The sequence below is a fragment of the Lipotes vexillifer genome, unplaced genomic scaffold, assembly GCF_000442215.2.
Source record: "Lipotes vexillifer unplaced genomic scaffold, Lipotes_vexillifer_v1.1 scaffold441, whole genome shotgun sequence".
Lineage (NCBI taxonomy): Eukaryota > Metazoa > Chordata > Mammalia > Artiodactyla > Lipotidae > Lipotes > Lipotes vexillifer.
The window spans coordinates 95864-106740 of NW_006773600.1; positions in this window are offsets into that span (position 1 = coordinate 95864).

A 10877-nucleotide genomic window follows, 5' to 3' on the forward strand; every position below is an offset into this window, starting at 1 on the left:
GCGGTACGCGGGCCTCTCACTGTTGTGGCCTCTCCCGTTGTGGAGCACAGGCTCCGGACGCACAGGCTCAGCAGCCATGGCTCACAGGCCCAGCTGCTCCACGGCATGTGGGATTTCCCAGACCAGGGCACAAACCCATGTCCCCTGCATTGGCAGGAGGACTCTCAACCACTGCGCCACCAGGGAAGCCCAAGTAGTCCTTTTAACTAGACTCAACATTAAAAAAAAAATTAAATAGAAATGTTTGAGCAACTCCTGGTAGATCAAGTAAGATAAGATTAAGATTTTACCATTTTACTTAGCAACATGGGACCATTGGCGACCTAGATAAGAGGATTTTGGTGGGGTGTTAGGGATGCAAACATGACTCCTGAACACTCAGAAGCAAATCTGTGGAGAGAAATTGTGTCCAGCTTCATGTGAATACTTTTTGGCTGGCCTGTTGGAGGATGAAAGAATATGTGAAGCAGAGAAGCATCCCTAGCCTACTCAGTAGCTGATCATAGATACATGAGTGAAAAAGCCAAGACCAATTAGATCTGCCAAACTGATCTCAATGCAAACCTCCAATCTTCTGAATTAAAAAAAAAATTAAGAAAAAGAAGATACAGACAACAACAAACCCAGGATAATATGAAAGAAGGAACACTCAGGAAACAAGACTTCTTAGAGATCAAAACTAATACAGTAGAAATATATTCAAAGAAGGGCTAGAACACAAAATTGAGGAAATCACTCAGTAAGTGGTGAAAAAAAGACAATAATAAAAACATTTGAAATGAGAAATTTAAAGGACTAAACTAAGAATTTCAATTCAGATGTGAACATAAATTTTAGAAAAAACAGAAAACTGAAGGTAGCAGCTTATTAAAGACATTTTTAAAAATCCCCAAAGTGAAGGGCCTGTGTTTCCATATTAAAAGGGAAGTCAGAACAAAAAAAATTAAAAGCATATCATGATCTAATTTTAGAACACTGAAAATAAAGAGAAGGTCCTGTATTTGTTTTCCAGGGCTTCTGTAAGAAAGTACCCCAAACTGAGTGAGTTAAAAAAAAATTTATTGTCTCACAGTTTGGGAAGCTAGAAGCACAAGATCAAGGTGCTGGCAGAGCTTGTTTCTTTCGAGGGCTGTGTAGGAAGGACCTATTCCAGGCCTTTCTCCTTGGCTTGTAGATGACCGTATTCCTTCTGTGTCTCTTCCTATTGTCTTCCCCCTATGTGTGTTTACTCTTTGTCCAAATTTTCCCTTTTTATAAGAACATCAATCAGATTGGATTAGAACCAACCCTATTGACTTCATCTTAAGTAATTGTATTTATAACGACACTAGTTCCAAATAAGGTCATATTCTGAGGTAGTGGGGAAAAGGACTTCACATATGATTTTTAAGAGGACACAATTTAACCTATAACAAGTTCTAAAATCATCCAAAAGAAAATATATATAAAACAGATCACATAGAGGGAACTGGATTTAGAATGACATTGGACTTCTTAGTATACCCTCAAAGTTCTTTAAGAAAATGATCTTCAACCTAGAATTCTATTCATAACCAACTAATAATTAAATGTAAAGGTGGGCTAAAGACGTTTTAAGACATGCAAGGACTCAAGTGCTAACTTTCCCTATCCCCTTCTCAGGAAGCCGCTGCTGCATATGCTTAATAAAAATGGCAGGGGGTGGGGGATTGGTGGATTTACTCTAAAGTTAATGAATCTTCAATTTTAGAATCCCCCACTTGCACAGTTCCCCCTTTCAATGAATGGAAAGGGCCCTAGCAATGTGGTGACATAATCAAATGATTTTGAAAAAAATCTTAAAGAAAGATAACCACTATTGGTTAAGACAGTCACATTTCCTTGTATAGGTGTGCTAGGCATTTTTGGGATCCAGCTAAGAAGAAGCTGTGTTGGAGACATTATATTGTGTTTAGTAGGATATATTTATGAGGCTTATGTCATTTCCATGTATAATTAAAGTTTTGCCAGTTGGAAGTGTAAGAATAGCTTCTAGTAATCTCTTACCATTATGCTAACTGCCTTAGTGGCATCAAAGTTCAGAGCCAGAGATTTATCACAATAAGAATGTGTCCTTTTGCAGCTGACACCAGAAGGATCTAGGTAGGGAAGGAGATGGAGATGTGAAATTTACAGAGGCGGAAAAATCTACCAACCATCATGCTTGCAAATTGTAAGCAGAGCATTCAGTTCTCATCAAAGCCCAGAAAAAAGTGGACATTCTCTTCAGTCGGGAAAGTACTGGATAATATAGAATTCGTGATCATAAATGCACCACAATTTTTTTGATGAAAATTGTACAAAAATACAATTTGTCTGAATTCCTGTGTGTTAAGGGCATATACTTGTATATGCAGTGTCACAAACATAGTTCATTTGAGTGTAAAGTTGTATGATTTATAACTTAGCATCTTGTCCTGACAAATTTTGGCAGTTCCCAATGAAAACTGCCCCTGAGTGAAACAATCTCTGAGTGGAACCTGAAGAAATAAGTCTCAAGTGACAAAAACACTACATGTCATCCTGTGTATGTCAATGTATGTGTATAATACACATTTATGTAGCTCAAAACAGGCTAGCAGCAATTTGTAAACACATTTGAATTTATGGGACAGGAAATGAAAAGTAATAAAGCAATTATTATCTTCAGGAGAAACAAGAAGTTGTAAAAGAGTTGCAGTCGTAGTGAGGCAGGAGGTAGATGGGCACCCCCAGGGTAAGCAGTTAGAGATTCGTTCCCTGTGGACGGATACTCCAAGATGAGAATAGCAGGACAATTGAGAGAGGAGGCTGGGCCCTTCCCAGATAGAAGATAAAAGACCACGTATTTCTCATTCTCGAAGTCAAGGAGACCTTCCCGACTAAAAAGCTCCTTGGAGGTCAAAAAGGGAGGGGGCACCACCCGATAGTAAGAGATGTCAACTACCCATAGGCCTCTTTGCTAGAATCCATCTTGGCTAAGAGATGCGCATGCACACATGGAAGGATCCTGAGATAAACCAAATATGGGCTTAGAACCAGGCAAAACAAAATGATTGGCTAAAGGAAGCCTGGAAGAAATGCCCCATATAAGTGATTTAAACTACTACGAGTGTGCGACTCTCTCTGAGTCCACCTGTGTGTCTCTCCATACGTACTGTACTCTTTTCCTCCTAATAAGCGCTTTACTTATTTCACTACCTTCCGTCTTTGTGGGAATTCTTTTCTGCAAAGCCGAAGGGCCAGGGCCTTGTCACTGACCACTGGTCTAGTGTCTCGGATTCGGTGTCTCACTTCCATGACCCGACCTCAATCTCTGACCGGGAACCAAAACCCTCCTTCAAGCCACTGCAGGCTGAGGCCACCTGAGATCAGTAGTATACCACTTAGTCTCACTGTGAGCAGTATTAACCTCGTCAGAATCATGTAAGCACTGAACATTGATTTAGTTAATATTATGATGTAACTACATTAGGAAGCTATAGGGACTATGTATGGGAGTCTGTGTGCTTGTGCGTCTGTTGTGTGTGTTATTTGTAAGAGAGGTAAATTCTTGTCTTCCATTTAAAAAAAAATAACTGCCTAAAATTGAAAACTGAAGAAATACCATATAGGAATGTTAAATGCCTGAGGAAACAGCTAAAGGTGTATTAGGGGATGCTGTTGGAGAATAAGATTTATGGATCAGGAAGAGAGGAATAGGAAATAGCTACATTTTGTTATAAACTTTGTAGTGCTATTTGCCTTTTAAAAGCATGTTTATATATTTTTAATAAAATTAAAATGTAATTGAAAAATGGAATCCGTTCTGACACACTTTCATAAAATGAGTCCTGTAAGCTTATTACACTTTTCTAGATCATTGCTAAAATTGATTGACATTTTTGCATTATATAATGCTAGTAGGAATACTCTTTCAAGGTGAAGAAATGATTAAATGAAACTAATTATTTCTTTGAAGAAAACCTAAATCCTTGATAAACCAAATGAGAATTGAGATAGAGCAGCCTGTTTGAATATCATTGTGTAGAGCCAATACTTTTTTAAAGGAAAGTAGGATTTAAATATTTATGAAATTGAGTTTTCTTTACTATTTTGAAAAAGAAATTATTAAAATTTTACGACCTTTGTAAAATTTATTTTTCTTTCCTTTCTGTACTATGTAGGAAATAAATTAGTTTTACATTAATAAATCAGAATACATGAAAAACTAATTGCTCACAAAATGCAATTGTATCAAACATATAGAAATAAAACAGCATTGTTTCTTAGCTTCCTAAGTTTGAATTTATTATATTTAATAAAATAGAGATTAAAAATGTATGCATTGGGGTTTCTAAATGTAGGCACCATGCATTCATTCAGGTTTTGTTACAGAAGAAGCATTGATTTTACTCTTGCATCTACATTTCACAAAGAGAGTATCAGCGGAAAAAAGCTTGCCTCACAGGCAAGGTTGAAAGCTCAATTTCATTTTATTTCTTATCTTAATAGCAAGAACCTGCTACACAATGAAAAATATATGCTTCAGGAAGATTGAACGTGCTACGTTTTGCAGAGTTGTTCATCTTTTCTAAAGGACAGTTATCAACTAAGCAAAAAATGAAGAAATAGCTATTCTGCTTGGCTTGTGATATTATAGATCTATGACTGTGTAAGAAAAATCCAAGCAGGAGAGGTTAAGAGTTTAAAAATTAAGAGAAAGGTGATAGAGTGTTTTTGTTGAGACTATAGCTTCAGAGGAATACATATTATGGTGGGCATCCTGTAAAATGGCCCCCAAGAGTCCTTACGTCCTGGTATTCAGGCTTTTGTGAAATCCCCTCTCATTGAGTGTGCACTGGACTTGCTTCTAAACAATAGAATATGGAAGAAGTGATGGGATGTTGCGTCCAAGATTAGGTTATAAAAAAGAGTTTGGCTTCTGTCTTGGTGCTTTCTCTCACTCTCTCTTGGCTTGCTGAGCCTGAAAGACTTTGCCAGTTTTTGAGGCAGCTCTAGGGAGAGTTTCATGTGTGTGAGCTTGGAAGGAGATCTTCTGAGACCTGCCAGTAGCCACATGTGTGAGCGTTTAAGAGATCCTTCTCTAGTTAAGCCCTGGGAAAACTGCAGTCCCAGCTGACACCTTTACTGTAGGCTCTTGAAGGACTCTAATCAGAAACACCCAGCTAAGCCACTACTTAACCTATTGAAAGTGTAAGATAATTTTTTTCAGCTACTGAATTTTGGGATAATTAGTTATGGAGCAATAAGTAACTAATTCACAGGCCATAATTTAAACCCTGGCCCCACTTAATTTCTCTAAGTCTCAGATTCTACATTGTTAAAATGGGATAACAACTGTATGTAATTTTTGTATCATTGTTGTGGGGATTTAATGGGATAACTTATACTAATAATTTAGCATATGTAACCGCACATATGGATTACCCAAAAAAGGGAACTATTATTTTTATTATCCATATAATTTGGGGCAAGATGTATAGAATCAGTCTGTTCTTCTGTACTTAGACTGGAATATATCTTCTCAAAAGATCCGTAAACCATTATCCAGCATATAATTTGCCTGTAATATTTATTCTAGACTAGTGTCAATCTTTGCTGCCTTTCCATAGCCATCACCTGCTATCCTTGGCCTTAGACTCAGTCCTATCCAACCACTGAACCAATTCTGATCAACACACACCATACCTATATTAGCAATCTCACAGTCTCCAACCAGCTGTGTTTAGAATTAATACTAAAGTCCTAATCCCAGGACAAGATTAAGGTTGGGGTTTGAGAAATAATAACTTTTTAAACTACGGAATTGTCCCTATCTCTTGTTGGCTTTTTCCCTAGGCCATGACTTCCTGATTTGTACAACATCCTGAGATACCATGCCTGGTGGCTCTACATCTAAATTTGACCCCCTAGACCAGCCATGCTTTCTCCCTTATTCCTGACACCACCATGATTCCTGAATTTCTGTTCTTCCTCAAAGGCAAAATGCACTCTCAGTTGGTTTATGTGGATTATGCAGCTATATTTGTTAGACAGAATTTGGATAACTCCATGATGGGGATGAGATCTGTTATCATTTCCTCAGAATAATAAATATTGGGCTGGCCAAAAAGTTCATTTGGGTTTTTCTGTAAGATGTTATGGAACTAACTTTTTGGCCAACCCGATAATTTCATCTCTGTTGATGCCTCTTCCTCTTTTTCCTCCTTTTATCCTATTTATCCACACTGTTCTAACTAAATCTTAATTCTGTGTTTATCACAAGATTGAAAACACTGCACTTTTACAAAATCAGTAATTTATTAAGATTTTATATGTGAGACAGCATGCAAAGAAAATACTGTTTAGCAATTGGGATAAAGTATGGATACCTTCCCAGTAAAAGTAAATTTACATCTCCTAAGATTGATTTCATTAAAGCACCTTTTATCCCATAGAAAAAAAATGAACTCAGTACAACCCTAACACAAACTTGTGCACTAAAGAAAGTACATTTCTAAAAAGGATGATAACTATGTGTATCTATATGTAATGCTGTGGAATTGATATAAACTCTTCTTTATAAAGAACATCTTGACCTTTAGAAAATGAAGGATTTTTCTCTCCTAATTTAGCTAAGACTAAAAAGTTGATTTTACAATTCTTCAAGAACTGTAGATTCAAGACTATAAATCCAGCAGATTGGAAGACATGGTAGTGGTGATGGATTGTTGCCAATATAAAGTAAAATATCAGGACAATTTCATGATAAAAAAATATTATAGAAAATCACAATCATTCTGCTCACACTTTCAAGGAAGTTAATCATCCCTAAGCTAGAATGATCAACTTGTATAGTATTAGATTAATTTATTGAGATAAATATCTTCACTCAAGAGACAGCACATTTTAGGAATGACGTGTCAAAGTATGATAAAATTGTCAATCTGTACTAAAGATTCTACCCTCATCTCATTTTTTTTTTCAATAAGAATGGTGTTATAAATTACACATAGTGACAATGAGGTATGATAAATTCTAATGTGTAAATCCGGGTGTAAATATCTGAGTTATAATGCCATGCTAGCAGATTTCACTCCCAAACCCAATTTATAAGGTCTCTGATTAATACTATGGTGAACGCTTGCTCAAAAGTAAACTCAAAAGTCATCATAACTACTAATATTTAAGCTGTTTATGAGTTATATGAAAGATCACTTTGATCTTAGCATTTAATGGATGTGTTTTTTCTTAGTTATTTCCTTTTTATTTTTCATGCTATAATTGCCACCTTTGTTGTTTCTTCAAAAAGCATCATCCAGGAATTAATTGACAAAGCTGTGGCTGGATATTAGGTCTACTGAGTGAACAACTGGGCGTTCCTTTTTACACTCTTGTGTGCTTCACATAAAATGATTTCTAAGTGGTAGCATTTAAAAAGTGTTTCATTGTATTTGGCATATCTACGCTGATTAATGTTCCTGATATTTTGACACAGGCAAAGAAAGATGATATGAATTGCAGTGGTTCTTGGCCAGGACCTTTTGAGCAGGACTAGTGCAGTTTTTGGCCATTTGGCAAGTGACGTTTCCTTCATCTGTGAACTTATAGAAATCCAAACTAGTATGTGCAGGACAATATCTATTATCTCTTGAGAATGGATGCAAAAAATGAGCAAATAGGAAGGACAGTCTTTAGTTTTATAAAGAATACTCCTTTATATTTATCATAAAAAATCAGGACGTGCTAGCTGAGAGGAGAGAAAACCTTCTAGTACCCCCAAATGAGAAAAAACGTTATAATTGGATGTCATCACTGTCAATCACTTTGTCTGTAAAAAGGAAGCTTTTCGTCTCTAAGTGGAAAAACAGTGATCAGATTCTGTCTGTAGATGAGCATCTTTTGTCTTCCCTTACTGAGATTGAGGTAGGGTCAAATTGAACGTCTTCTGGATGTTGTAGAAACATCCAAGAAAAAAATTTTATGGCTAAGAATCCATGCAGGCAATATACAATTATTACTTCTGATTAGAGAATAAAGAAGGTTTGCTGAAAATTGTTTTCTGATTTATATGTTTCTTAGAGTTCATACATTCCTTCACTTCAGAAGTATTTATTGAGACCCCATTATGTTCCACACACTCTTCCAACCTCTAAGAACACACCAGAACAAAACAGAAATTCTTTCCCTCCAGGGTTCACATTCTACTAAATATTTCATTCTTTGATTTGCCAAAAGAACCAATTCATTAATTTGTGAATGATTAAGTATACGAATTTCCTCTGACCTTTTATTTAAAAGTTCTCCTAAAACAATGGCTTTGTGTAAACATTTGGTGTAGCACTGTTGCACTCCTCTCTAAATCTGAATTATAACCTGTGATTGTGGCAGAACCACTAAAACTTTTAGTAACATATATAGAGATTGTGTATCCTTAGAGACACAGTAGTTAAATGCTAAGAAGTAATTCAGATGCAGATTTGTGTCTATACCCATTTATATATCTACATCTCTATATTTATATCTAGATAGATAGGTAGATACTAGATATAGTTACAATTATGGGCATAGAGATAGAGATAGCAGTTATCTTGCTAGAAAGGGTAATAAAACTACTGACAATTTATTTTATTCAGTAGACTTTTATCTGTCCTCCAATATATACAAGGCATTAGTCAAAGCACTGTGATGGTGTAGGCAGATAAGACTTCACTGACCTTAGATCAGGCTTATATACTAAGTAAAGTGTGGGGTCAAGGTATAATACAATAAATGATATATAAATTCTGGAGTTGAGATGAACCCGGGGATGAGGGATTATTGATTATAGTTTAAGGGACTGAGAAAGGCTTAATAATTGAACAGGCTATTTGTTGAGCTTAAAATATCCAAACACTTCAGTCTAACACTATTTTATTAGATCTTTACCAGAAGGATCTAAAGTCCTTGAAAGAACTTAACTCTAATTAAATATTTCCAAATCCATTTTCAGAGTCTTTCACTGGGCCTTGATGTTGAAAGTGAATGTTCAGTTGAAGGTAACTTTCAATTCACCTTCTGAAGTTAGTACAAAAAGAAATGAGTTTTTCTCTAATGATTAGTGACTTCTCTGTCTGCCGCTAAGACATTTAAAGGTTTCAGGGAATCAGTAATCCCACAGTTTTTGTTCTGTCTTTTTAATGAGCCTGAGTAATCTTGGATAAAAAAGAAGTAGGATAATTTTTTTTTTAAGAAATTTATTTATTTATTTGGCTGTGTTGGGTCTTTGTTGCTGCACGTGGGCTTTCTCTAGTTGCGGCGAGCAGGAGCTACTCTTCGTTGCGGTGCGTGGGCTTTTCTAGTTGCGGAGCATGGGGCCTAGGCATGCGGGCTTCAGTAGTTGTGGCTCAGTAGTTTTGGCTTGTGGGCTCTAGAGCACAGGCTCAGTAGTTGTGGTGCACGGGCTTAGTTGCTCTGTGGCATGGGGGATCTTCCCAGACCAGGGCTGGAACCCATGTCCCTGGTATTGGCAGCAGATTCTTAACCACTGCGCCACCAGGGAAGTCCCAGAAGTAGGATAATTTTAAAAAGGATGTGGAGAAAGAAAAGCACAGATGTACACCTGAAAAAATAATTTTTTATGTATTTTTCCCCATTGTATTGTAAAGGGAGAGTGGAGAAGAGAACTTATCTTCATCCCCTGCTGAGTGGAGGGCTGACCAGCTCAGCTCAGTGATCCATTCACATGTACAGGGTCATCAAGCTAGTTGTCCATGGTTTCAGTTTTCTGGGTACAAATAAAAATAACACACTAAGTCATTACTACTCTCCACCATTTCATTGTTTCTCTGGAGGAGGTGTCCCTTTTTAGGCTTATTTTGCCTGATGTTTTCACATGATTAGATTGAGGTTATATAAATATTTTTGGTAAGAATATCACAGAAGAGGTGTGTTCTTCTCTGTATATCATATCAGTCGGCACAAAATGTTAGATGTCATAACTGGTGATATTAACTTTGATCACTTGTTTGATGTAGTATATGACAGGTTTATATGCTCTAGAATTACTGTTTCTACATTCTGTATTGATTAAGTACCTGGGGGAAGATATATTGACACTATACAAATATCCTAGATCTTAATTTCTACTCAAAAGTTTGCATAATAATTTTAGCATGTAATCTTGCCATCAATAATTATTGTTGTGGAGTCCCAGTGGAAATTTTAAAAGTTTTCTTCAGTTTTTATACATTTATTAATTAGATTTATTTTATAAGGAAGAGCTATCCCTTCTCTCACTTTTATATATTTATCTAATTATTCATTTATGTTAGTTGGCTGCATGAATATCTACATTATTCTATGGGTTATAATATAATACTATCATTATTTATCTTTTTGCTAAGATTTATCCAGGTTGGTTATTGGAGCTCTTTCACATAGTCTTCTGTGTTCCCATCTTTTTATGAGCATTTTCTTACTTTTGAAACCATAAGATGCTCCACTAATTTTGTATTTTTCCTTCCCTAGACCTGGAATCAAATACTTCTCCAGGAATCTCAAGTTGTTTTTATTGGAAAGATCTAATGTTTAAACACTAAGGTCTGAATGCTTGGTGTGCTCTTTGATGCTAGGGTGTCATTGATTCCAGGACCTCTCACAGACTAAGCTTAGATTAAGCACACATACATAAAAACATATTTGGATTTCTCTCTGTATCTAAATATTTGTATATAATATATTAAAAACCATAAGTTCATCATATTTCTACTTATAGTTCAACCCCATAGGTCTTATTCTAGCCTTTCCCTTTCAGTATTTGCAATTTTCTTTCTCTGACACTGAGAAAGCTGTCTCTCATTATCTGCAATTAACTTATTTTTTCAGCCCTATTATATACGTAAATTAACTTCAGATCT